General features: G+C 51.5%; 1 pseudogene; it reads right to left on the bottom strand.

Annotated features, from left to right (window-relative positions):
* Window positions 1-2,324: 2,324 nt before the first annotated feature.
* LOC141157735 (meiotic recombination protein DMC1/LIM15 homolog) overlaps window positions 2,325-27,116 on the bottom strand; it is a 228,269-nt pseudogene continuing 203,477 nt past the window's right edge.

The following is a 27,116-nucleotide window of genomic DNA, read 5'->3' as shown; positions in this document are numbered from 1 at the left end:
CAACGTCCGGACGTGAGGCGGGGCTTCAGTTCTCGCGCGCTTTCGGAGTCCACGCCCCTCTTCTTCCCGCGCGGCGTCCTCAAGATGGCGTCCAACGGCGGGAAAACTCCACGGATGGCGGGAAGAAGGCTGAAGATGGCGCCGGATGGCGGGAATCTTCACAGATGGCGGGAAGAAGGCTGAAAATGGCGCCGGATGGCGGGAATCTTCACCGATGGCGGGAAAACTTCACGGATGGTAAGTTTTAAAAGTCTCTTTTTCAGGCACGCAGTACCCGGTGGTTGCGGGCACGAAATCCTGCCGACTACGCCAAAGTTGACGCGCCCCTGGGCCTGCTGTGTCGCGCAGCGTCTCGCGCACGGGGGCTTACCCGGAACCGGATCAGATGAGGGTTGTAGTCTCCTAGTGGCGGGGACCCGGTCCGTGCCCAGGGAGTCAACTCAGTGTGTGGCAGTCTTGATAGATGTTATTTGAGTGTCGACTACGCCACCCGTTGATTTGCAGCTATGGAGCTGCCGCTGCAGGGCAGACCGCTGAGGCCGGTGTAGAATTGTGCAGCGTGATAGTATAACCCCCAACGGGAGGGGTATGGCCTCAGGGCAGCCGACGTGGAAGATGAGGGTAGCAGGAACCACTCAGAGACGGTGCGGTGTAATTCAGGGTCTTTACTGGTAACAACGATAGACCCTCCCGGAGTACTTGCTAGCGAACGGGGCCTGGTCAGTTCTTGAGCAGATGGGATCTCCCCTGGCCAGGCGGAGTTGTAGGCCTCCCAAACTGACTGTACTCTTCTGGCTACCTTGCTAGAAGCGGATATAAGTAGCCCACGTCCCTGAGTGTACCGTGTGGTGCTCACCCGTATGGCCGGTGACTCGGGGCCTTCTAATGGCTTCCGCTCCACGATGGCGGCGCTGGTCCCACGCGTGTGACCGTGCCTTCGGGTTTCTGGGCCTGAGGACCTGAAATCCCCTGCCGGTCGGCTTCTGCTGCTGGGTAAGAGTTAGTCCCCACAGCCTCGGACGCCGGGTCCAGTAAGAAAGCTTCTCAGTCAGGGCGAGCTCTGCAGCTGCCAGCCCCTGACTTGTAGTAGTATTGCTCCCACTGAGCTTCTGCTGTTTCTTCCTGTGACTGTTTCTTGTCTCTACTCTCCTTGACTGACTAACCCTGCTTCAGCCCCGGGTTTATATAGGGGAAGGTCTTCCCCTCCCAAGACTGGGCAGGAGGTGTGGCATGCACAGGATCCCTGACCAAAGGACCTCCTACCTGCTCTCAGACATAACATTACATTACTGTGGGAAACCAGACCCCTGGGGTGCCACATGCATATGTTCATGTTTTAACCGTTTCAGGTTTCTAAAACTGCCAAGCAATTAAGTGACATGTCCATTCTTCTGCCTTTTTCTGTTCGGAAGCCACACTGTACTATACAACACAAATCAATGTAAAAAGTAAAGCGATGCCCGGACATTTTTTGAAGCATTTTGACATTGTTTTTGCTTTAAAAAAACACTAGCGGTTTCTTCATTATTCAATGGAGTGAAAAAAACAACCGGAAAACGACAGTACAAAAGATGTCACAAAAACCATGGGAAAACATGTCAGTGGCCAGAACCATCAGAAAAAAACGCACAGGAAATGACTGAAAAAACTACACGCAAGACGCTTGGTGAAAAAAGAAACCAGAATTCCCTGAAGCATCTTCTGCCTGTAAAACTTGGCTTATTTATTTCTTTGAAGATGAACAGCAATCAAGCATGAAAATAACATTTTTTCAATTGTTTAATTCTTGAATATTATCACTGTTTTGAGTCTATAGAAGTCATCTATACAGGCAAACCTACACATTAATAATCCAACAAGAGATAACAAAAGATGTGTCACTTGTCAAAAATAAAATATTTTCTTATTTATTAATCCACAATGCTTACAAATCTCTAAACAGCAAGTACTGCTATTTTAAGCCTTTTGTATTAAGAAAGAGATTTTACTTTTGCCAAGAGCCATCTTGGTTTTTATCTTTTCTTGAAACAGCAATTTGATGCAGAGCACCACCATATCTTCTGCATATATAAGAAACCTGTGTTATCCTACAGAGATTGTTTAACTATAAGGTACAATACTTCTATGGTCAGCATATAAATAAATATGCATAAATACACACATAAAACAATTACTTTAAACGACCAACCTTTTTTGTAAATTAAACCATTGAACCAATTAATAAAAATATGTTAAAACATTTCTGCAGTAGTTATATAATCAAATTACTAGAAAACTGCAAGTAGATATTAAACCTTTTTTAAATAGTTTGTATAAATCAGGTATCACTCCTTTGCATCGTTAATACCACCAGCAGTGATTGCAAATGTGGCTTCATTTTCTGGCATTTCAGGGCTGTCAACAAAAAAAAGGAAATATTTTTTACTGATATCTTCTAATTTTTCATTTTAGGATTTAACATACTTGTCAAAGTAAAATGGGTTTTCTGTTAATATTTTTTATCCATTAGGCTTCAATGAGGTCCACTTACTGGCCCCTGCTCTAGTGATGGCTCTCAGACGCTGCTCCCAGTGATTGTTTACAGACTGTAGCGGTGGCGTGAGTACAAGCGCATGTAGCTGCTATAGCCATTCACTGGGCTCAGCGGCTTATGCCGGCTATACAAGTTAAACATTATTTTTAATTGAGAAGGTGATCAATTTGTTTGGTAGATCGTATACTTCCTCCTTTCAATATTGGGGAATGTCTCTTTAAATTTTTGGGATGACTGTTGTGCACACTTTCTTAAAAGGGTTGTCCACTACTGGACAACGCATTCTTAAAGAGGTTGTCTCACGTTTTTACTGTATGTGGCTACAATTGCAATGTGGTAGTAAAAACAAGCAATATTGCTATTTACTTTTTATTACAATTATTTTCTGTTCTCAAGAACGCAGAGATTTTTTTTTTATCGTGTACAGCTCATTGCCTAGGTTCCCGACTACCCTGCAGTCTTGGTGTGGCCTGTTACCTAGGTAAGAAGCACACATATATGTATGCTTTATAGCCTCCTCGTGCAGCTATGAAAATGACCGTTTCGCTGGATCCAACTAGGCTCAGTGAACTTGCTCTTTTCCCATGTTGCAAAGACAAAACTGCTTGTGATAGCTGCATGAGAGGATGCTCAATTCAGACTAGAGGCAACAGATAGACAATCTGTCAATCTACAGCAGCGAACTGCCTCCTGCAACTAAGCACAGAGATAATCCCTTTATAATAGCTGCACAGCCGATCATAAAATGAAAATATTACTTATCTCCTGCAACTGCTCAGTTCCTGGGATAGCTGCAATCGCTGCATTTGCTGACTGTACCATGACAGTTATTTCACGTGACCAATCAGTGACCATTGATCGACCTCAGCTTTCAGGATTCCGTTAGACTGGCAGAATCAGTAATGTCATCTATGTAGTGTATTAACTGTAGATATGGTAATCACTTCTAAAATATGGTTATATTGTGTAATAAAATTAATGGGCATATTCCTAAATATACAGTATTCCCTTAAGAGTCATGCTACTAATTAAGTACACAACTAATTAAGTACACAAATCAAGACATCCGGAGGAAGTGAGAGACCAGTCGCAGCTCTCACTTCCTCAGGATGTCAATTACGTCCGTAGGAGAAGGAGAGTGAAGCCAGCGCTGAATGGCCACAAGGATTGCGTGACAGCAATGTCACATGAGCCCCTTGGAGAGCCAGTGCCAAAACTGCTGAAACGGTGCCGTCACTAGTAGTGGACAACCACTTTAATATTAGTTACAGGCTTATCAGACACTGAGATCTATATTGGTTAAGACAGTATGCTCAATAGATATCTCAAAAATGTAAAGAAACATTCTCCATCAAGCCAATTTATCACCTTTCCAATGAGAGATGATACAGTGTGTGGTTGACATATTAAAAGAGGGTTACCAAATATTGAATATGCATTTGTATATATCACTGAAAGGAGAATGCACACTTTTAATGTTTTAAATTGACAAAAGTTAGATTTTAGAGCAGCATTATGCTAATTTATGGAAGCTGGATCTAAAATATATAAACTCATATGAACAATATGAGACTGATTTCCAGTGGTAATAGATTATGTCATTGAACCTTACTTTTAGGTGTTATTTAGGTGTTACAAAGTGAAGGCATATCAAAGCAATAAGCTATCACTTTTGTTATATTGGAAACAACCTTTATGGGCTATGCCTCGGGCATATGTGGCACCCCAGGGGTCTGGTTTCCACAGTAACGGCAATGTTATGTCTGAGAGCAGGTGGGAGGTCTCTTGGTCAGGGATCCTGTGCATGCCACACCTCCTGCCCAGTCCTGGGAGGGGAAGAACTTCCCTTATATAAACCTAGGGCTGAGGCAGGGTTAGTGAGTAGAGAAGAAGTAGAGACAGAGAAGAGAAGCAGATATAGGAAAGAACATCAGGAGCTCTGTGGGAGCAGTGCTACAAGGAGTCAGGGGCTGGCAGCTGCAGAGCTCGCCCTGACTGAGAAGTTATCACCGGACCCGGAGTCCGAGGCTGTGGGGACTAACTCCTATCCAGCAGCACAAACCGACCGGCAGGGGATTGCAGGTCCTCTGGCCCAGAAACCCGAAGGCACGGTCACACGCGTGGGACCAGCACCGCCGTCGTGGAGCGGAAGCTACTAGAAGGCCCCGAGTCACCGGCCATACGGGTGAGCACCACACGGTACACTCAGGGACGTGGGCTACTTATACCCGCTTCTAGCAAGGTAGCCAGAAGAGTATCGTTAGTTTGGGAGGCCTACAACTCCGCCTGGCCAGGGGAGATCCCATCTGCTCAAGGACTGACCAGGCCCCAATCGCTAGCCAGTACTCCGGGAGGGTCTATCGTTGTCACCAGTAAAGACCCTGAACTACACCGTACCGTCTCTGAGTGGTTCCTGCTACCCCCATCATCCACGTCGGCTGCCCTGAGGCCATACCCCTCCCGTTGGGGGTTATACTATCACGCTGCACAATCCTACCACCGGCCTCAGCGGTCTGCCCTGCAGCAGCAGCTCCTTAGCTGTACTCAACGGGTGGCGTAGTCGTCCAACATCTACCGCTAATACAGCGCCACTTAGTCTGACTCCCTGGGCACGGACCGGATCACCGCCACGAGACTACAACCCTCAAGAGATCCGGCTCCGGGTAAGCTCCCGCATGCGCAACGCAGCGCGACACAGGCCCAGGGGCGCGTAAACTTTTGGCGTAGTCGGCAGGATTTCGTGCCCGCAACCACCGGGTACTGCGTGCCTGAAAAAGACTGTTCAAACTTACCTGTGGTGAAGATTCCCGCCATCCGGCGCCATCTTCCGCTTCCTTCCCGCCATCGGTGGAGTTTTCCCGCCATCCGGCGCCATCTTCGGCCTTCTTCCCGCCATACGTGGAGTTTTCCCGCCATTGGACGCCATCTTGAGGACGCCGCGCGGGAAGAAGAGGGGCGTGGACTCCGAAAGCGCGCGAGAACTGAAGCCCCGCCTCACGTCCGGACGTTGCGTAAGGTCCTGGAAGGAGCCCAGCAGACGCCGACGTCACAGGAGCGTGACGGAAGGTCCTCAACCCTGACGATCCACTGCGGAGCCGCGGCCTACAGAAGAGGATCATCGCAAGGTAGGCCACGGTCCACTAGGGGGGAGAAGGATGTCGGATACGGAGGAAAGCTTCACCGCTTCAACCCCCGCCAGCGCCACCGCTGTTGCGGTCATGCCTTTCACCATGCCCTGTATCCCAGGGGCAGCCTGGCTACCCCAGTACTCAGGGGAGTCACATACCCTGCATGACTTTAGAGAAAAGCTGGATAGCCTCTTCCAGGTGTACCCCCTCACAGAGGAGCAAAAAGTGAGCATCCTGGTGGCCCAATTAACCGGAGCAGCCCAAAGGGAGGTAAAGTCCTGGCCACCTGGGGGGAGGACTGTCGCAGGGATACTAACCCGGCTGAGGGACACCTTTGATACCCGCACCTCAGCCGAGATCAAGCTTAGATTCTACGGGTGCAAACAGCGGGCACATGAGAGTATAAGGGACTATGCCCTGAACCTACAAGAGGCCCTGAGAGCCATTAAGCAGACCGACCCTGACGGCGTGGGAGACGAGGACAGGCTGTTGACTGAACAATTTATAGAGGGTTTATATTGCAATGCCCACCGAACCCAGTTGCGGGCAATGGCCTTACAGGACCCTCATCTGGGATTTGCACAGTTCAAGGACAGAGCCATCCGGGTGCTTCGAGAACCGGCACCAGGTGGCGTTGTGACCCCCAGACGCCCCACTACCACTTACCACCAGGAGGCGGCGCCCTTGTCGGCAGGGCCTGTGGGAGCTGATGCGCAGGCTTTGAACAATGACCCGGCTCCAGACCTGCACCATCAGGTCCAAGAGCTAGCTAAAAGCGTTGCTGCGCTAACCCGAACTGTGCAGTCTTTACAGGTTTCCACTCCAGGGAAGATCCAGCTGGCATCCGGACCGGAGGACATCCCATGGCGTCGACCAAGGAGGACCCCACCGGCCAGAGGAAGACCCAGCAACCGATACAACGAGGACGGACGACCCATCTGCCGCCGCTGCAATCAACCCGGACATATGGCAAGGTACTGTCCTTTAAACTGGCACAACCTGGGGTAGAGGGCCAACCCCCAGGAAAAAGATCACCAGGCCCATCGAACTGGCAAGACAAATATGTGGGAGGACGTCCAGTCTTACCCGTGGTACTGGATGGCATTCCTATGAGTGCCCTACTGGACACCGGGTCACAGGTCACCACCATCCCATATGTGCTCTTCAAGCAGTACTGGAATGACTCGGATATCACCCGCTACCCTGACGACGACTTGAGTATCATCGCCAGCAATGGTCAGCCCGTGCCACAGATTGGATTTAAAGAGGTGACCATTAAAATCGGTAGAGTCGAACTGGCAGCACAGGGACTGATCATTGTAGACATTGACAAACACGAGAGTCACCCAAAGATAACTCTAGGAACTAATGTAATTGAAAATTGTCTTGCAGAGGTGATTTTCCTTTTACAGCAGGTTGCCAAGAACGCCAGCTCCGGCCAGCAGCGAGTGCTCCAGAAAGAGATCCGGGCACTGATGCGACGGCAACAGCTAGAACTCTCCGGTGGTGAGATTGGTAGCGTGCGAATGTGTGACCCTTTCCCTATTGCCATGCCCCCGAAAAGTGAAATGATGATTTGGTGCCGGGCAGCTATTGGTCTGAGAGGTAGAGATTACCAGGCAATGGTAGAACCAGTTTACTCAGACAGTAGGCCCACCATTTTGACAGCACGGGGGGTGGTCAATGTACGCCATGGGAGGGTGCCCGTTCGCATAATAAATATCGGGAAGAGGGAAGTGTACCTGCCCCGGTATGCCACGCTAGCCAAATTGTATACCATCAATCAAGATTCCATACAGTCCGTAGAACCCTTGCCTCCATCTTCCCCGGAGGAAGGTAACGGCTCTCAGAAAACAATGGAGGACTGGTGTCAGCAACTACATTTGGGTACTGACTCCACTCCCTCACACCAGAAACAGGGAGTCTATCGGGTGGTGCAAGAGTACGAGAGAGTGTTTAGTAAACACCCGTTAGACTTCGGGCGAGTCAAGGGGGTAGAACACCACATCCCCACGGGAGACCATCCTCCCATAAAAGAGAGGTATCGACCCGTACCCCCTGCACACTACCAACACGCCAAGGGGATGCTTAGAGACATGAAGGAGGCTGGGGTGATCAGGGATAGCTGTAGCCCCTGGGCAGCTCCACTAGTCTTAGTCAAAAAGAAAGACAACACCATGAGGATGTGTGTAGATTACCGGAAAATCAACCATATCACACACAAGGATGCGTACCCCTTACCAAGGATAGAGGAGTATTTGGCTGCTTTAAGATCTGCTAACTTCTTCTCTACCTTGGATCTCACTAGTGGGTACTGGCAGGTTCCTGTAGCAGAGGCGGACCGGGAGAAGACCGCATTCACCACCCCGATGGGACTTAGCGAGTTTACCTGCATGCCGTTCGGACTCTGCAATGCACCAGGAACCTTCCAACGATTAATGGAGTGTTGTCTGGGCCACAGAAACTTTGAGACGGTCCTGTTGTACCTGGACGATGTCATCGTATATTCCAAGACGTATGAGGACCACCTGAAACACCTGGCGGAAGTGTTCGAAGCTCTGGCAAGCTACGGCCTAAAGGTGAAACCCTCCAAGTGTCACCTCCTGAAACCAAAGGTGCAGTACCTGGGACACGTGGTGAGCGCTGATGGAGTGGCTCCCGACCCTGATAAGATCACCGCAATTAAGGAATGGCCAAGTCCCTCCAGTTTAAAGGAAGTGCGGCAGTTCCTCGGGTTGGTAGGCTATTACCGCAGATTCATCCCCGGTTTCACCAAAAAGGCAGCTCCTATGCAGGACCTCCTGATAGGCCAGTCCCGGAAGGCCAAAAACCAGAAGCCACCCTTCAGATGGGAGAAGTTAGAAGAAGAGTCCTTCCGCCAGCTGAAGATGGCCCTCACGGGGGATGAAATCCTGGCGTACCCTGATTACAGCCAGCCCTTTATCCTCTACACCGACGCAAGTAACATCGGGCTAGGAGCCGTGCTGTCCCAGATCCAGCAGGGGAAAGAACGAGTAATCGCTTACGCCAGCCGAAAACTGCGACCCACCGAAAGAAACCCTGAGAATTTTAGCTCATTTAAGCTAGAGTTCCTGGCAGTGGTGTGGGCAGTCACCGAACACTTTAAGCACTACCTCGCTTCTTCCCGGTTCACCGTGTACACGGATAACAACCCGTTGACACACCTGGACACTGCAAGACTCGGTGCCCTAGAGCAGAGATGGATGGCCCGTCTGTCCAACTACGAGTTCACAATCAAATACCGGGCAGGACGCTCCAATACCAACGCGGACGCCCTGTCCAGGATGCCAAACCTACCGGACGTAGGAGAAGATCCAGAGGGACTGGAAGAAGTCGAACTCCCCGCGTTCCACCGTCATGGGACTATCCAGTATTCCCATCGGGTAAGGAGTAAGCAAGCCGCTACGTTTAACCCCTTGCCTCACTACAACTGGGAGGAAACGCAAGACAGTGACCCTGCCGTCCGGCTGATGAAGGAGATGCTGACTCGGCCAGAGGCTCGCCTTGACCCAGACGCTCCGGAGGAAGCCAAGCAACTGTGGGCTGAGAAGAGTCGACTGTTCCTTTACAAGGGGAAGTTGTGCCGCAGAATGGTTAACTCCCGGACGCATGAACTAATCTGGCAAGTAGTGGTGCCACGGAGAGACGCAGCCATGGTGATGGAAGCATACCACGACGGGGCTGGACACTTCGGATGGAAGAAGCTGGAGTTCCTGCTGCGTGGGCGGTTCCACTGGGTAGGCATGAGGGTAACCATCGAGAGGTGGTGCAGAGACTGTGGCCCGTGCAACCTAAGAAGGAAGGACCGTGACAGCCAGAAGACTCCCCTGCAGTCCATCGTCACCCGGCAGCCGTTGGAACTGGTAGCCTTGGATCATGTAAAACTGACCCCAAGCAGAAGTGGCTACGTCTACGCGTTAACCATTGTGGATCATTACTCCCGGTTCTTGGTTGTCGTCCCCGTTAAGGACTTAACGGCTCAAACAGCAGCTAGAGCCTTCCAGCAGCACTTCTGCCGTCCACACGGGTACCCGGACCAAGTGCTGACGGACCAGGGACCTGCCTTTGAAGCGGAGGTCTTCCGGGAATTCTGCAATCTGTATGGCTGCCGGAAGATAAGGACGACACCCTATCATCCGCAAACTAATGGACTTTGTGAGAAAATGAACCAGGTGGTAATGGATCTCCTGAAAACGTTGCCCCTGGAAGAACGCAGTCTGTGGCCTGAGAAGCTGCCCGATCTAGTGGACCTATACAACCACATCCTGGTAGGTTCCACCAACTGTACCCCGGCTTACCTAATGAGGGCGAGACCTGGTAAGTTACCTGTTGACCTGGAAATGGGAGTCCTGACACCCGAGGACACTTCACCAGAAGCAGACTGGGACACAGAGAGGCAGCAGCAGTACCGGAAAGTACAGGAGAGCGTGGAGCGAAGTCTCTGTCAGGCTAGGGAAAGACAAGAGAAAACTTACAACCAGTATGCTCCCGCTGTTCCCCTGGTACCCCGACAGCAGGTCTTGAAGAGGAAAAGACGGCTCCACAAGTTGGACGACCAGTGGGAGAAGGACCCGTACACCGTACTGCCCTCAAGCCACGAGAACCCGAAGGTCTGTACCATCAGTAAAGACGGAGGGGAGACCATAGCCATTGTATCCCGGGATCACCTGAAGAAGTGTCCTGAACAGCTACGGAACCCTGAAGAGGAACAAGAAGACCATCGACCCGTAGAGGAAAGGGAAGATATGGTTAGTACTGTGCTCGGAGACTTCCCTCGGTCCTGGACTCAAGTCAATGGTGCAGTTGTGGTACCCGTCCTCACGTTCCTCCAACCAGCATCCCAAGTGCCTACAGAGCAACAGGAAGAGCTGGAAGAGCAGCCGGTCCAGGAGGCAGAAGACTCCACACAAGCAGAACAGGAGGATCAACCCTCTGCTTATAGTGAGTGTAACGGGTCTGGGAGGCGGAACCTCTGGGCTACAATACAAGGGGGCGGTCCTTGTAAGGGAGCGGGTGGCGACCAGGCAGGCAGTCACAGGAGGTGACCTGGACAGTCTCTGAGTGAACGGGACAGTCTCTGAGTGAACGGGACAGTCTCTGAGTGAACGGGGCTGGAGGTCACGGCAAGTGACCGGGGCAGTCTCTGGGTATAGGGTTGGTACGACCTGTGGCGGCTGAAGATAGACGAGAGCTCCCAGGTGAGCAGGCAAGAGTCTCTGGATGAACGGGTGGTCACAGCATGTGACGGCGGAGCCTCCAGGAAGACCAGCGGACAGGCGACAGATGAGCGCTCCAAGGTGAGCGGGCAGAAGTCTCTGGACAGGCGGGTGGTCACAGCACGTGACGGCAGAGCCTCTGGGTAGGCAGACAGACAGGTAGCAGATGAGCGCTCCCAGGTGAGCGGGCAGGAGTCACTGGACAGGCAGGTGGTCACAGCACGTGACGGCGGAGCCTCCAGGTAGGCTAGCAGGCAGATAGCAGATGTGCGCTCCCAGGTGAGCGGGCAAGCTGGTCCATAGACAGACTGACAGGAGTTGGTAGGCAGACCGTCGGACCTCAGGCAGGCAGGCAGGTAGCTGATGTGCGCTCCCAGGTGAGCGGGCAAGAGTCTCTGGAATAGCTGGTGGTCACAGCACGTGACAGCGGAGCCTCCGGGCAGGCAAGCAGGCAGGTAGCGGAGAAGCGCTCCCAGGTGAGCGGGCAGGCTGGTCCTTAGACAGACTGACAGGAGTAGTAAGGCAGACCGTCGGACCTCAGACTAGCAGACAGGTAGCAAGTAATCAGGCAGGAATCTGACAGGTAACTGGCAGGTAACTGGCAACGGGACCTGAGGGCTGAAGCACAGGTGAGACACAGGTGCAAACAACATTGCTCGGGCACCTCCATTTTGGAGGAGGTGCCTTATATATGATGAAGTCCTCCGGCCATTGGCCGGGGACTCCTTAGGACGACGCGCGCGGCCCCTTTAAGAGGAGGGGAGCGCGCGCTCGTGCGCCCTAAGCACAGGGGCCGGGAAGGAGCGCGCGCTGAGAGCAGAGCGGGAGGAGGACGCCGGGAAGGAGCGCGCGCTGACAGCAGAGCGGGAGAGGGACGCCGGGCACGGGGCAGAGCGGTGAGGGGAGCAGCGTCCCTGCCTAGCAGAGGGCAGGGACGCCGGCACTACAGTACCCCCCCCTTTAGACCCCCCCTTTTTTAGGCCAGACAGAAATTTAGCTAGGATGAGAGGGGCATGGATGTTCTCCCGGGGCTCCCACGTTCTCTCCTCAGGACCAAACCCCTTCCAATCTACCAGAAAAAAGGTCTTTCCTCTTACCCTTTTGGTGGCAAGAATGTTCTCTACCTCAAACTCGTCCTCAGCGGAAACCGGAGCAGGAGGCGTACCTGTAGACTTGGAAAAAGAGTTAAGTACCACAGGTTTGAGGAGAGATACATGGAAGGAGTTAGGGATCCGTAAGTTGGCCGGGAGTTTCAATTTATAGGCCACCGGGTTGATCTGACTGGTGACCTCCAGAGGTCCGATGAACCGAGGCCCTAACTTGTAAGAAGGTATCTTGAGTCGAACATATTTAGATGAGAGCCAGACCTTATCTCCTGGACGAAATTGAGGAGGATCCAGGCGTTTTTTGTCAGCGTGTCTTTTCATCCGTTCGGACGACTGAAGGAGTGCGGATCGGGTACTCTCCCAAATGGAGTAAAATTTGCTAACGAGAGATTCCGCAGCCGGGTTGTCCACCGAGGTGGAGACAGGAAAAGGAATCCGAGGATGCTGACCAAAGACTACAAAAAACGGGGATTTGGAGGAGAATTCGCTCTCGTGATTATTGTAAGAGAACTCGGCCCATGGTAGAAGATCCACCCAGTCAGAATGGTGGGCATTAACGAAGTGCCGGAGGTAACTGGTCAGGTTCTGATTGATCCGCTCCACTTGACCATTGGACTGTGGGTGGTAAGCGGAAGAGAAGTCCAGGGTGACGTCTAGTAGTTTACAAGTGGCTCTCCAGAAGCGTGAGGTGAACTGTACCCCACGATCCGACACGATGTGGAGGGGCAGGCCATGAAGACGGAAGATGTGACGAATAAAGTCTCTAGCTAGCTCGGGTGCAGACGGGAGGCCTGGTAGGGGAACGAAATGAGCCATCTTGGAGAAGCGGTCAGCGACCACCCAAATGACCGTACAACCGGCAGAGAGTGGGAGGTCAGTTATGAAGTCCATTGCAATATGCTGCCAGGGGGCAGCAGGTACTGGGAGCGGAAGGAGGCGACCGGCTGGCAGATGTCTCGGAACCTTGTTGCGGGCGCAGGACACACAGGCAGAAACAAAGTCTATTACATCCTTGTGCAGGGTAGGCCACCAGTAGTGACGGGAAATAAGCTGGAGGGTCTTCTTCTGACCAGCGTGGCCAGCCAGTTTAGACGAGTGACCCCAGTGAAGGATCTTCTCCCGATCAGGTACTGATACGAACGTCTTTCCGGGAGGGAGACGATTTAGACTCACGGGAGCCACCTGCATTACTCTGGCGGGATCGATGATGTGTTTCGGATCTTCCTCGAGATCAGATACCAGAAAGGATCGAGACAAGGCGTCCGCCTTGACGTTTTTGTCAGCCGGGCGAAAATGAAGGACAAAATCAAAACGAGCAAAAAACAAGGACCACCGGGCTTGGCGCGGGTTAAGTCTCTGGGCATGCTGGAGGTAAGCCAAGTTCTTGTGGTCAGTGTAAATTATTACCGGGTGAAGAGCCCCCTCAAGCAGGTAACGCCACTCCTCCAATGCCAGTTTGATGGCCAATAACTCTCGATCTCCTATGGAATAATTGCGCTCTGAGGAGGAGAAGAGTTTAGAGAAGAAGCCACAAGTTACCATCCTCCCGGAAGAAGATTTTTGAGTAAGTACCGCTCCAGCTCCAGAGGAGGAGGCGTCCACTTCCAGGAAGAACTGCTTGTTGCCGTCCGGGCGATGCAGCACCGGGGCGGAAGAGAAGGCCTGTTTTAAGGAAAGAAAGGCTTCTTCTGCTTCGGGCGGCCACTGTTTGGGATTAGTACACTTACGGGTGAGCGCGGAAATTGGGGCAGTCCGGGAAGAGAAGTGTGGTATGAAGAGGCGGTAGTAGTTGGCGAAGCCCAGGAACCGCTGAATGGCTTTCAACCCCTCCGGTCGGGGCCATTTCTCGATGGCAGACAGTTTCTCTGGATCCATTCGTAGGCCGGTCTGAGAAATAATGTAGCCCAAAAACGGAAGCGAGGTCTGCTCAAAGAGGCACTTCTCGTATTTAGCGAAGAGGTGATTCTGCCTGAGCCTGAGCAGGACCTGACGAACGTCCCTCCGGTGAGTCTGGAGATCCGGAGAGAAGACCAAGATGTCGTCCAGGTACACCACTACGCAGGAGTAGAGAAGGTCCCGGAAGATGTCATTGACCAACTCTTGAAAGACGGCAGGAGCGTTACAGAGACCAAAGGGCATTACCAGGTATTCATAGTGGCCGTCCCGGGTGTTAAATGCAGTCTTCCATTCATCCCCCTGACGGATACGAACCAGGTTGTACGCCCCACGGAGGTCTAGTTTGGTGAAGATTCTAGCCCCCCTCAGACGATCAAATAATTCTGGAATGAGCGGAAGGGGGTACTTATTCTTCACCGTGATCTGGTTTAGGCCTCTATAGTCTATACAGGGACGGAGAGAGCCGTCCTTCTTTTTGACGAAAAAGAAGCCTGCTCCCGCCGGGGAGGTAGATTTCCGGATGAATCCTCTGGCCAGATTCTCCTCAATATATTCGGATATCGACCGGGTCTCAGCAGCGGATAAAGGATAAATACGCCCACGGGGAGGAGTAGTACCGGGTAACAGGTCGATGGGACAGTCGTATGGTCTATGAGGGGGTAATGTCTCTGCCTCCTTTTTATTAAAGACATCAGCATAAGACCAATAAGGAATCGGAAGTCCAGGTAGATTAGCTGGGGTAGGAGAGGGACGGACGGGATGGACGGGGACCAGGCAGGTCTTATGACAGTCTTGTCCCCAGCGAAGGACTTCTCCGGTCTGCCAGTCAAGCACGGGTGCATGTTTCTGGAGCCAAGGCAGACCTAGCAAGAGGGCGTGAGAGAGTCCAGGCAGAACATGAAAGGAGATACTTTCAGAATGCAGCATTCCCACCTGCAGAGTAATGGATTCGGTGATGAGTTGGATGGGGCGTGGTAAGAGCCCCCCATCCACGGCAGCCACAGACAAGGGTACAGCCAGAGGTTTGGTGGGGATGCGGTATTTCTCTACCAGGGACTGTGAAATAAGATTCCCGGCTGCTCCAGAGTCCAGTTGGGCTAGTTCGAAATAACGGTTCTCCCCGTAGACGATTGAAACTGACAACAGCAGGGATGGAGAGGATTTATTCTTGTCTAGGTGGACCTCTCTGAGCGAACCTAGACACAGGCGTTTCCCGACCTCTCCGGGCAGGCACGGATCCGGTGCTCCTTACTGCCACAGTAGAAGCAGGTCCCCTCGGCACGGCGTAAGTCCTGACGGGTCTTGACCATCTTGGTCTGGTCGACCTGCATAGGCTCAGGAGGGTGTACCTGGTTAGAGACAGAAGGAGTGACGGGTTTCTGAAAAGTAGGAGCTAGACGTAGTAACCTCCTCTCACGGGTGACCTCTCTGGCACGCTCCTGGAACCGTAGGTCAATCCGGGTGGCAAGAGTTATTAAGTCATCGAGAGTGGTAGGAATGTCCCGACCGGCAAGTTCATCTTTAATACGGCCGGACAGACCCTCCCAGAAGACGGAAACCAGAGCGTCGTTATCCCAGGCCAGCTCCGAGGCAAGGGTACGGAACCGTATGGCATATTGGCCCACGGTGAGGCTTTCCTGATGGAGGCGTAGCAATGATGATGCGGATGAGGTCTTCCGTCCGGGTTCGTCGAAGACTTTCCAGAAAGCCGTGAGAAAAGCAGGCAAGTTGGACACCAGGGGGTCTCCTCTCTCCCATAGAGGATTTAGCCAGGCCAGAGCCTCCCCGGTGAGATGGGACATGATGAATGCAATTTTGGCTCGGTCGGAGTTAAACTGGTGGGACAATAGTTCAAAGTGCAGGGTGCACTGATTTATGAAGCCCCGAGCCTGGACGGAGTCGCCTCCGAAGCGAGGAGGTGCAGAAAGCCGGGGTCCGGGGTAGGATACCATGGTATTAGTGGGCAGCGGAGCTGCCGGATTGCGAGACATGGCACTGGCGGAGGTTGTCGGTGGAGCAGTCAGAGTATCCAGGCGAGTATTGACATTCCGCAGGTGACCCAGGATGGACTCCTGTTGGGACCTTTGACGGGACAGTTCATGACACAGGTCCGAGAGCGAGGGAGCTTGGGTGCCACCGGGTTCCATGGCCCGAGCAAACTGTAACGGGTCTGGGAGGCGGAACCTCTGGGCTACAATACAAGGGGGCAGTCCTTGTAAGGGAGCGGGTGGCGACCAGGCAGGCAGTCACAGGAGGTGACCTGGACAGTCTCTGAGTGAACGGGACAGTCTCTGAGTGAACGGGGCTGGAGGTCACGGCAAGTGACCGGGGCAGTCTCTAGGTATAGGGTTGGTACGACCTGTGGCGGCTGAAGATAGACGAGAGCTCCCAGGTGAGCAGGCGAGAGTCTCTGGATGAACGGGTGGTCACAGCATGTGACGCCTGAGCCTCCAGGAAGACCAGCGGACAGGCGACAGATGAGCGCTCCAAGGTGAGCGGGCAGAAGTCTCTGGACAGGCGGGTGGTCACAGCACGTGACGGCAGAGCCTCCGGGTAGGCAGACAGACAGGTAGCAGATGAGCGCTCCCAGGTGAGCGGGCAGGAGTCACTGGACAGGCAGGTGGTCACAGCACGTGACGGCGGAGCCTCCAGGTAGGCTAGCAGGCAGATAGCAGATGTGCGCTCCCAGGTGAGCGGGCAAGCTGGTCCATAGACAGACTGACAGGAGTTGGTAGGCAGACCGTCGGACCTCAGGCAGGCAGGCAGGTAGCTGATGTGCGCTCCCAGGTGAGCGGGCAAGAGTCTCTGGAATAGCTGGTGGTCACAGCACGTGACAGCGGAGCCTCCGGGCAGGCAAGCAGGCAGGTAGCGGAGAAGCGCTCCCAGGTGAGCGGGCAGGCTGGTCCTTAGACAGACTGACAGGAGTAGTAAGGCAGACCGTCGGACCTCAGACTAGCAGACAGGTAGCAAGTAATCAGGCAGGAATCTGACAGGTAACTGGCAGGTAACTGGCAACGGGACCTGAGGGCTGAAGCACAGGTGAGACACAGGTGCAAACAACATTGCTCGGGCACCTCCATTTTGGAGGAGGTGCCTTATATATGATGAAGTCCTCCGGCCATTGGCCGGGGACTCCTTAGGACGACGCGCGCGGCCCCTTTAAGAGGAGGGGAGCGCGCGCGCGCGCGCCCTAAGCACAGGGGCCGGGAAGGAGCGCGCGCTGAGAGCAGAGCGGGAGGAGGACGCCGGGAAGGAGCGCGCGCTGACAGCAGAGCGGGAGAGGGACGCCGGGCACGGGGCAGAGCGGTGAGGGGAGCAGCGTCCCTGCCTAGCAGACGGCAGGGACGCCGGCACTACAGTGAGCCTGCCGTACCCCTAGTGAGTCAAAGAGCCGGTAGACAGCTGCCCAGTTTACCCTTGACAGCTCCTACACCCTGTAGTTCAGGGCTAGACAGTCAGCTCCGTAGGTCCACTAGGGCCACTAGAGGCCAGTTACCCGCACGTTGGAGGATTTGAAGTGTATAAATTGTTTTATTTGTGGTTACCTGTTTTTCTTGTTGCTTGTGTATAATTATGTGTTTCTAGTTATTTATAGGAGTCCTTGGTGGACTTACCGGGAATCCTTTATGTATAGTTGGAGCGTAACCCAGGACGGACTAAAGACTGTTAAGGACTCGGGGCAGGACAGACCCCTACCTGGTTACGTCTCCCTGTTTTGGTGAAATGGACACCTTGCTTTTCTTCAAAGACTGCACCCGGTTGCGGACACGCCGTAACCATCTTTATGTGTTTTTCTTATTGTATTATTATTGTTTATACCTTGTTATGTTTTTCTAAAAATATGTTTAGTCCCGGAGTACTAAATTTCACTAGGGGGGAATGTGGCACCCCAGGGGTCTGGTTTCCACAGTAACGGCAATGTTATGTCTGAGAGCAGGTGGGAGGTCTCTTGGTCAGGGATCCTGTGCATGCCACACCTCCTGCCCAGTCCTGGGAGGGGAAGAACTTCCCCTATATAAACCTAGGGCTGAGGCAGGGTTAGTGAGTAGAGAAGAAGTAGAGACAGAGAAGAGAAGCAGATATAGGAAAGAACATCAGGAGCTCTGTGGGAGCAGTGCTACAAGGAGTCAGGGGCTGGCAGCTGCAGAGCTCGCCCTGACTGAGAAGTTATCACCGGACCCGGAGTCCGAGGCTGTGGGGACTAACTCCTATCCAGCAGCAGAAACCGACCGGCAGGGGATTGCAGGTCCTCTGGCCCAGAAACCCGAAGGCACGGTCACACGCGTGGGACCAGCACCGCCGTCGTGGAGCGGAAGCTACTAGAAGGCCCCGAGTCACCGGCCATATGGGTGAGCACCACACGGTACACTCAGGGACGTGGGCTACTTATACCCGCTTCTAGCAAGGTAGCCAGAAGAGTATCGTTAGTTTGGGAGGCCTACAACTCCGCCTGGCCAGGGGAGATCCCATCTGCTCAAGGACTGACCAGGCCCCAATCGCTAGCCAGTACTCCGGGAGGGTCTATCGTTGTCACCAGTAAAGACCCTGAACTACACCGTACCGTCTCTGAGTGGTTCCTGCTACCCCCATCATCCACGTCGGCTGCCCTGAGGCCATACCCCTCCCGTTGGGGGTTATACTATCACGCTGCACAATCCTACCACCGGCCTCAGCGGTCTGCCCTGCAGCAGCAGCTCCTTAGCTGTACTCAACCGGTGGCGTAGTCGTCCAACATCTACCGCTAATACAGCGCCACTTAGTCTGACTCCCTGGGCACGGACCGGATCACCGCCACGAGACTACAACCCTCAAGAGATCCGGCTCCGGGTAAGCTCCCGCATGCGCAACGCAGCGCGACACAGGCCCAGGGGCGCGTCACATACAGCGAGTCCTCTGTGCAATAACATATATGCTCTATATGGTGAAAGATATTCTCATCTTGAGGGGGATGAAACATGCCATTTTTTCCTGACCGGGGTGTACAGAATCTCATAGAATCTGCCAAATGTTACTAATTTCAGATTAGTTTAAATAGACTGTCTGCTTAAGACATTATTGTTTAAAAGGTTGCCACGCACCAGTGGTATCCAATTGTACAAAGGATCTGACAGAGAATATGGTTCCCATATGTAATCAGATGTGAGTGGATGCTTAGGCTAAGTTTCCCACAGTGAGAATTTGTTGCGCTATTTTCACACACAAAAATGCAGCACATTACAGAAACAGCAAAGTGGATGTGTTTTATGCAAATCTCATGCCCGCTGTGCTGATATTTAACACTGTAGAAATGAACCTGTGGTGTGTTTTTGAATTCCGTAGCATGTTCATTTCAATTGCGGTAAATATATGTTTTAACTGCTGTTTTAACCCGTAAAGTTGAATGAGATGCAGAAAATCCACAGATAAAAATTGCATATTTGCTTTTAGTGCATTTCTGCAGTAGAAACGCAGTAAAAACACATTTAATCCGCACATGAAAAATATAGCACTCGTATGAGAAAACGTGACATCTAAATGAGCCCTTGGACAACCCCTATTCATATGCTCCATTAGAGCACATAGATGGAAAAAAAGCAATGTGGACATCTTTGTCATCACCTGTCATAAATTTTAGCAATACGCAGCTCGCCTCTTCCTTTTCTTAAGCTGATTCTTGTTGTTGAAGCATGTGCAAGTATATGGCCTCCAATGGGCTTTTTGGGATCTGCTTGAAAGCTAGAGAAAAAGAGGTTTTTGAAAACTAAATATAAACAATCATCTTATATATTAAACCATTATTATGTATATTTCCATTTCAAACCGTGATCATGGTCTTTATAGTGTTTGTGATGGTGTGATATGGTGTGTGGGGTATCATTCTGTCTATGTTCATATTTTTACTGAATTTCGGAGTGTTGTCTTGTTGCTCTGTATCATTCTGTGTATTCCCTCTAAGGTGACTACACAGCATTTAATCTTAATTATCCAGACGTCTAAAGACTGTCGTCTTATGAGTTTTCAAAGTTTACTCTTGATATTTTTGAATGGCTGCTGTTTGCCTCTTATATCAGCTCCTACAGGGTATTGTCTGCTATCTTAGCAAAACAGGGACGTAGGATCATTGAACAATCGATGTTTGATATGTTGATTGACCATTGTATGGGACCCTGTGGCTTGTTGACCTGCAGAGCAGAGGAGGACAAACTATGCAGGTTGATTAAATATTCAAACAATGAGAGGTGAGCCCCTGCCATCTCCCCCCTGACCTGTGGATGATGACTTGAAACACAAATGTGGGTATGAAGAGGAATTTTCTATCCTTCTGGGGAGAGAAACCAGCAAGATAGGTCCTTTGTGGGACGCTGATGTGAAGGCCAGCACTCCGGATAGACTTGGAGAAACCCGGATTGCCCTGGAAATACTGCTGGAGGAGTCTATATGGAAACGTATCTAGACTATTTCATCCTCCGTCTGCTGGATTGCTTGACTCTCATCTCCCGGGGCATTTATCCCATTACTGGACTGTATCCATGTTCCTGGAGTATTTTATCCTCTGTGTGGTGGATTGTTTATGGCCCTTTCGGTTTGCATGTAATAAAGGTTATTGCGACTGTTCACTCATCTCTGGCTCTGCTGATTGTGTGATACCGGAGTAGGACCCAGTGACAACTTGTATAATATTTCATAGGATATCATGCACATATTGTACATAGCATGGGGGTGACAACGGATTAGACACAGAAGATTCCAAAAGATCTAAGAGGAATAAAGAATCAAAACTAAAAATCTAGTGACATCTTTTCCAAAGAAATCATTGGACCATGTATCAAGCATGTATCCAGTGTCGTAGCTATAGTCTGATGGGCCCCAGTGCAAAATTTGGACCGGCCCCCTGCCCCCATCCTGGTATAGATGTCTCTTATCCTTGGCACCATCATGATATACTGTATATCCCCCATCCTGGTACATATGCTTCCCGTTCTGCCGCTGTTCTTTAATGTATAGAAGAAAATAAACCATTATACTGTACTCACCAGGGGCGTACATAGAAGTCATGTGGCTCCAAAGAAGAAGTATAAACGCAGTCTCCATAGTTCTCCATATAATATACTGCACAGCTCATAGTCCTCCATAAAGTATAATGCACAGCTCATAGTCATCCATAAAGTATAATGCACCCCCATAGTCAACAATAGTAGTATAATGCACCCCATAGACATCAACAGTAGTATAATGCACCCCCATAGACATCCATAGTAGTATAATGCACCCCATAGACACATCTATGGTAGTATAATGCACCCCATAGACACATCCGTAGTAGTATAATGCACCCCACAGACATCCATAGTAGTATAATGTACCACATAGACATGCATAGTAGTATAACACACCCCCAGAGACATCCATAGTAGTATAATGCACCCCATAGATATCTTTAGCAGTATAATGCACCCCATATAAATCCATAGTAGTATAATACATCCCATAGGCATCGACTGTAGTATAATGCACCCCATAGACATCTATAGCAGTATAATGCACCCCCCATAGACATCCATAGTAGTCTAATGCACCCCACAGACATCTATAGTAGTATAATGCACCCTATACACATCCATAGGCATCAACTGTAGTATAATGCACCCCCATAGACATCTATATTAGTATAATGTACCCCATAAACATCCATAGTTGTATAATGCACCCCCATAGACATCCATAGTAGTATAATGCACCCCCACAGACATCCATAGTAGTATAATGCACCCACATAGACATCCATAGTAGTATAATGCACCCTATACACATCCATAGTAGTATAATGCACCCCATAGACATCCATAGTAGTATAATGCACCCCATAGACATCTATAGTAGTATAATGCACCCCCATATACATACATAGTAGTATAATGCACCCCATAGACATACATAGTAGTATAATGCACTCCCATAGTCATTCATAGTAGTATAATGCACCCCCATAGACATCCATAGTAGTATAGGACGCACATCCAGCTGAAGATTTTGCTGGCGTTTGCGGACCTTGGCCCTCACCTGCCAGGCCCGGTCGCAGCGGCGAGCGCAGTCATTGCGCCCCTCCATGTATCTAATTATTATTCCTGGAACAGCCACTTTATCTTTTACACATACAACTGATGGACAATCAGAGAATTTGTTCATTGCAGTTGATGTAATGGGCACAGCCCATAATGTAATGTATGCATCTCATACATTTGCAAATAGTTATGAGCATCTGGAGGAATATATACAATGTGGAAAATTTTTGAAGCGTTTTACACCAAATTTTTGCACAAAAAAATTGCAACTTTATCTCATTCTACAATGCTCCCACAACTATTCAAAAGTGAGTGTGGTTATTTAAGGATATGGACATGCTGCCCACTTTTCCCCTTGAAGTTTCAATGTTGTGAAATGTGTTATATGGTGTAATGTGAGATGTCATGTAAAATGTAATAAGTATTAATGATAAGTAATGTGAATTATGATGTGTGTTAGATATTTGTAGTTTGACAATCGGAACAGTTAGAGTTAATGTTTGTGACTAACCCAGAATGGGAGGGACTATCTGGGAAGACAGTGGAGAACTTCCTAACAGAGAGTTAGATAGGGCCTGGAGTGGATAGTGAGCGGGGATGAAGGTCCAGGGTGAACAGAGCTGCATTCTGGGGTGACCCTAAATGAGAGGAGACTGAAGAGAAGGGATAGCGAAATCTGAATGACAAGAGACTAAGAGACAGAGTAGCCTTCCAGAGACGGGTCCTAGGAGAGGAAGCCTAGCCACGAGACCCCAAGCTTATAATGCTGGAAGGTAACGGGCCTAAGCAGGACTTAGTATGTGGGACTAGTGAAGGGTTCCCAGCAGGAGTTTCAGGGCGCCAGTAGTGGAAAGAGGATGCGGAACCGCAGAACAAGTAGATGACACTTGTTGATCAGGACTGTAGTGTCGAAGCTGGGTTGTGAAGTAGGGAAAAACAGTCGACATAGAGATCCCTGAAGTAAACTACTGAGGAAGTAAACTGTGGAAAATGCTTCAAGTTGCAAAGGAAACGTTCATACGGCTTTGTACCTGCTGTCCCTTGTATATAATCATCATCAAGTTGTTGAACAGTAAACAGTTTATTTTTTAATGGTGGTCTCCCTCACTGAATTGTGAAACATCTTGTCCTGGTAAACCAGCAACATAGGTCACATGCGGCCTGAACGGAAGTAATGTCCACACAGCACAAGTCCACACACCCCGCCAGGACCTCCACTTTCATGTAATGTGCCAGGGTGCCACAGACGAGTGCTCTGCCCACAGCTGCCGCCCTTCAGCACGTTAAAAATATCTATGCAAATGAGAGCTTAGCCAAATGTATGAATTGTGATTTTCTAAAAATTTTAATAGAAAAGTGTCAAACTCACTCCAGTAATGGGGTGGCATAAACACAGGAGTGACATTTGTAGACAAAAGTTTTAATATCTTAAGATGTTCCACATTCATAAAACATAGTATGACATTGATAAATTTTGTTCAAATGCAGCCATAAACAATACTAACTTAAAAAAAAACTTATGATAAATACCCCTAAAAATGTTTACATACTTGCACAGTTTATTGTGCTGAAATATACTATATAGGCAAAAGTATTGGAACACACCTCTTAAATAATAAATTCAGGGTTTTCATTCAGTCCCATTGTCACAAGTTTCTTTAGGCCTCTTTCAAACATCAGTGCTTTTTCTAGTTTGCAAAGCAGTTTGAGTTTCATCAGTGTTTGGTCATTGTCAGGGTAGGTTCACATGAGCGTATTTTCGGTCTGAGTACTGTCTGTGTTAAAATGAACGGTACATGGATAGCACTATGGCCAAATGTTATTCAATTGGCTGCTCAGATGAGCGTTTTTTTTTCACTGACAAAATTTGTACATGAAAAAACTCACAGCATGCACTAGATTATTTCTTAGGCCGGAGACGCAAGCGGGATATGCTCCTGCTCGGCTGCAAGTGGGATCCGACAGTCCGTGCTCGGTGCTTCAATCCTCTCGCATGAGAAGATCGCAGCACAGCTGCGGAGGAGACCGAGAAATTAATTTCTCCATCTCCTCCATTGCCGGCGTCTGCAGGAATCGCACTGCACTCGGGTGATATCTAAGTGCAGTGCGATGTTTCACATGCATCCATAGGCTTATATGGGTGTGTGTGATCCGATTCACGGATGCAATAGTGTAGCGCCCCGAGGGTTCGGCCGCTACAGGGGTATTGCACCTCAGACCGGAGGTGTGATATTCCACTCCCAGGTAAGGATGGAGTGTGGACCAGGGCTCAGTTAGCTGCATGCAGCACACACACCCCATTTCCGAGGGACAGCTCAACGGTGCTCCCACTAGACAGAAGTGCAGGCATGACCGACCATGTCCCTGCTGGAGTGGGGAGGGAGGGGTGGAACACCCAGTGCTGTAGGGGCAGATAGGGGGCGGTTCCTGAGCGTAGGAGGGAGCCCATTGGTTGCTGGTCACCTGGGCTCATGGCTAGAGGGAGGTATAAAAGGTGGGCACCATCTGAGATCTAGGTTCAGTTCTGTGGAGAGGAGAAGACAGGGAGCAGCAGCTCAGGCTGAGTGCTTCTCCAGAGGCAGGCCTAGGGAAGAGGCTGGGGCCTGAGAGGAGAAGGAGAGGTGGGCCTGGAGAAGAGGCCGAGGAGGAGGTGAAGGGGAGCTGAGATTCTGGCTCATCTCAGCTCCAAGACAAAGGAACAGAAACAGAAAGGAACTGCAAAGAAGGAGAGACAGAGAAACAGAAGGGCTCAGGAACAAGAAGGTGGAAGGGACCCTAAGAACCCACGAGAATCCAGGGTGCAGGGTCAGGCAGATTAAGGGTACCGGATCCCAAGTTGGTGGAGGAGAAACAACCCTCAGCCAAAGACCGATCGTCGTGATCATATATTGGTGCGACACCTCATCAAACCTGCTAGGAAGGCACCATATAGGACAGCGGAGGACGGGGCCCACGTTTAACCGCACAGGTCCACGGCAGCTGGACAAAAGTAGGTCACTGGTGAGGCAGGCCAGAGAAAGGATAAAAGGGGGTCCTGTGCCATGCTCCTGAACTGCCTGGGAGTTGACCGAGCCCCTCACCTGGTGGACGCAGCCCGGCTCGGGTGGTCACTGCTGGCCGAAGTGACCTGGAACAAACGAACTGTGAGTAAAGACCCTGGACTGTAACTTGTTGTCTGTGTGCTCCTTCGCGCCTCCAGCACTATCAGCACCGGGACCCGCACTACCATCACTCCCAACATCCACTACACTGCCCTGGGGCTGCACTCTTCCCGTGGGGAGTCACATCACCTCAGCTGCACCCATCATCAGCCCCAGAGGACTGCCTTGCAGCGGCGGTTCCTAATAACCGCAATCCACGGGTGGCGTAGTCGGACATTATCTGAAGCACTTAGCAGACTACCATTGGTCTGACCACCCTGAGCCGCGGGACCGGGTCACCACTACTACTCCCAGCGTCTCCCTATCGCCCGGTTCCGCGTGCCCCACGGCCCAGGGGGCGAGTCAGCTTTGGCGTAGTCGGCAGGATCATTACCAACCCGCCACAAGCGGGTATTGCGTGCCTGAAGAAAATTGCACATGTACCTTAAAAAGAAATTTCCCGCCGTCCGGAGTCGTTTCCCGCCATCCGGAGCCGATTCCCGCCATCAGACGCCATCTTGGACCATTTCCCGCCATCTTCATCCGTTTTTCCCGCCCTGGCAGAGCGGACGCCATTATGTGTGCACCAAAAGACAGCAGGAAGCCACCTCCCATCGTGGGCCAGGTCCCAGAATGGCGCCAAAGAAGGAGCCCGCCCCCACCAGCCATGAATGCAGCAGTGGAGATGTCCATCAACATGGGGGGGCTGCCCCTGAAAGTGATTGTCAGCAGAATGCCCCAGGACCACCCCCTCTGGGGGCGGAGAGAGAAGAAAACTGTTGGGCAGGACGCAGTCTGGATCAGTCTGGCCAGGCCACACCCAAAGATAGAGACAGGAACCAGCTCCAGCGCCCTGGCGCGTGGCCTGCTGCAGGCCGAATCCCCATGCAGCTTCACGGAGCTGCTAGCACACCTCCCCAAGGAAGACCCCGAGTATGTGTGGGCTGCGCTGGAGGAGCTGGACCGGAGGATGGTCCGGGCGCAGCAGGACGTGATCGCCGGATGGAAGAAGGAAGTGGCCCGGCGGGCCGTGATCCTGCAGCAGGAGGCGCCGTCGACATCCAGCGGCACACCAGCCACCGAGGGCAGTGAAAGCAGAGCGGAGGCCGAGGACGACGCCGCGGAGGAGGCCGCGACAGCAGAGGCAGGTAACGGAGACGCCCCTACCCCGAACCCTGGGTCCGCCGACCTGCCCCTGCACCCTGTTGCGGAGCCCAACGTACCTGAACCCGCCATCGACACCGTGCCTCCACCGCTACCAACCGGTTCCCAGGCCATCGACACCACCAGCGAGCACCGCCCCACGCCGTGCCCTCTGACCCCGGGCGTGATCAGCAGACCACAATCGCAGGCCCGGTCACAAGACCTAGCGCCCCCGTACTCCGCCCGTCGACGGGAGTACTGCCGCCAACAGCTGGAGGTGTTCGAGAGGGAGCAGCGGGAGCGGCGCATGAAACAGGAGAAGCTGCAGGCCCAAAGTGCGGAGCAGAAGATGAAGGCCCGACGAGATCCCCGAGCTGCCCGCGGTCCCCGAGTCACCGGGACTGTCGTGAAATTTCCCATGGAACATGGCTGCGGTTTCATCCGAGACCCCGAGACCAGCAGTGACGTGTTTGTGACAAGGAGATATGTGGAGAGTCACCTACCGGAAGGCCATCGTGGGCGGGATCTATTCCCAGGCGACGTGGTGTCTTACACCCGACACCAAGGCGTGAAGGGGTGGTACGCCCTACACGTCCGCCGAGTAGTAGAGGAGGAGGAACAGCACTACTCGGACGTTGAGTACCAGGAGGGCCCGGACGGGCCTGAAGATCCGTATGAGGAGGAAGAAGGAGTGTCACGAAGACACCGTTACCAGTGAACGGTCAAGTGGCATTATAAATAGTTACCCGTAAGGGTGCAAAGGAACTGTGTGGGACTGTTTCAAATTGCGTGTGGTCCCTGTTGGGACTGATATAGGACTGTGTGAAAGTTATCCCCTACATCCCCTACCAGGCTGAGGACTGTGAGCAGCCATTTCCCTTCCCAAAACTG

The sequence above is a fragment of the Phyllobates terribilis genome, unplaced genomic scaffold, assembly GCF_046119375.1.
Source record: "Phyllobates terribilis strain yellow unplaced genomic scaffold, ASM4611937v1 Scaffold_8__6_contigs__length_399053987, whole genome shotgun sequence".
Lineage (NCBI taxonomy): Eukaryota > Metazoa > Chordata > Amphibia > Anura > Dendrobatidae > Phyllobates > Phyllobates terribilis.
This window is presented reverse-complemented; position numbering and strand designations above follow the sequence as displayed.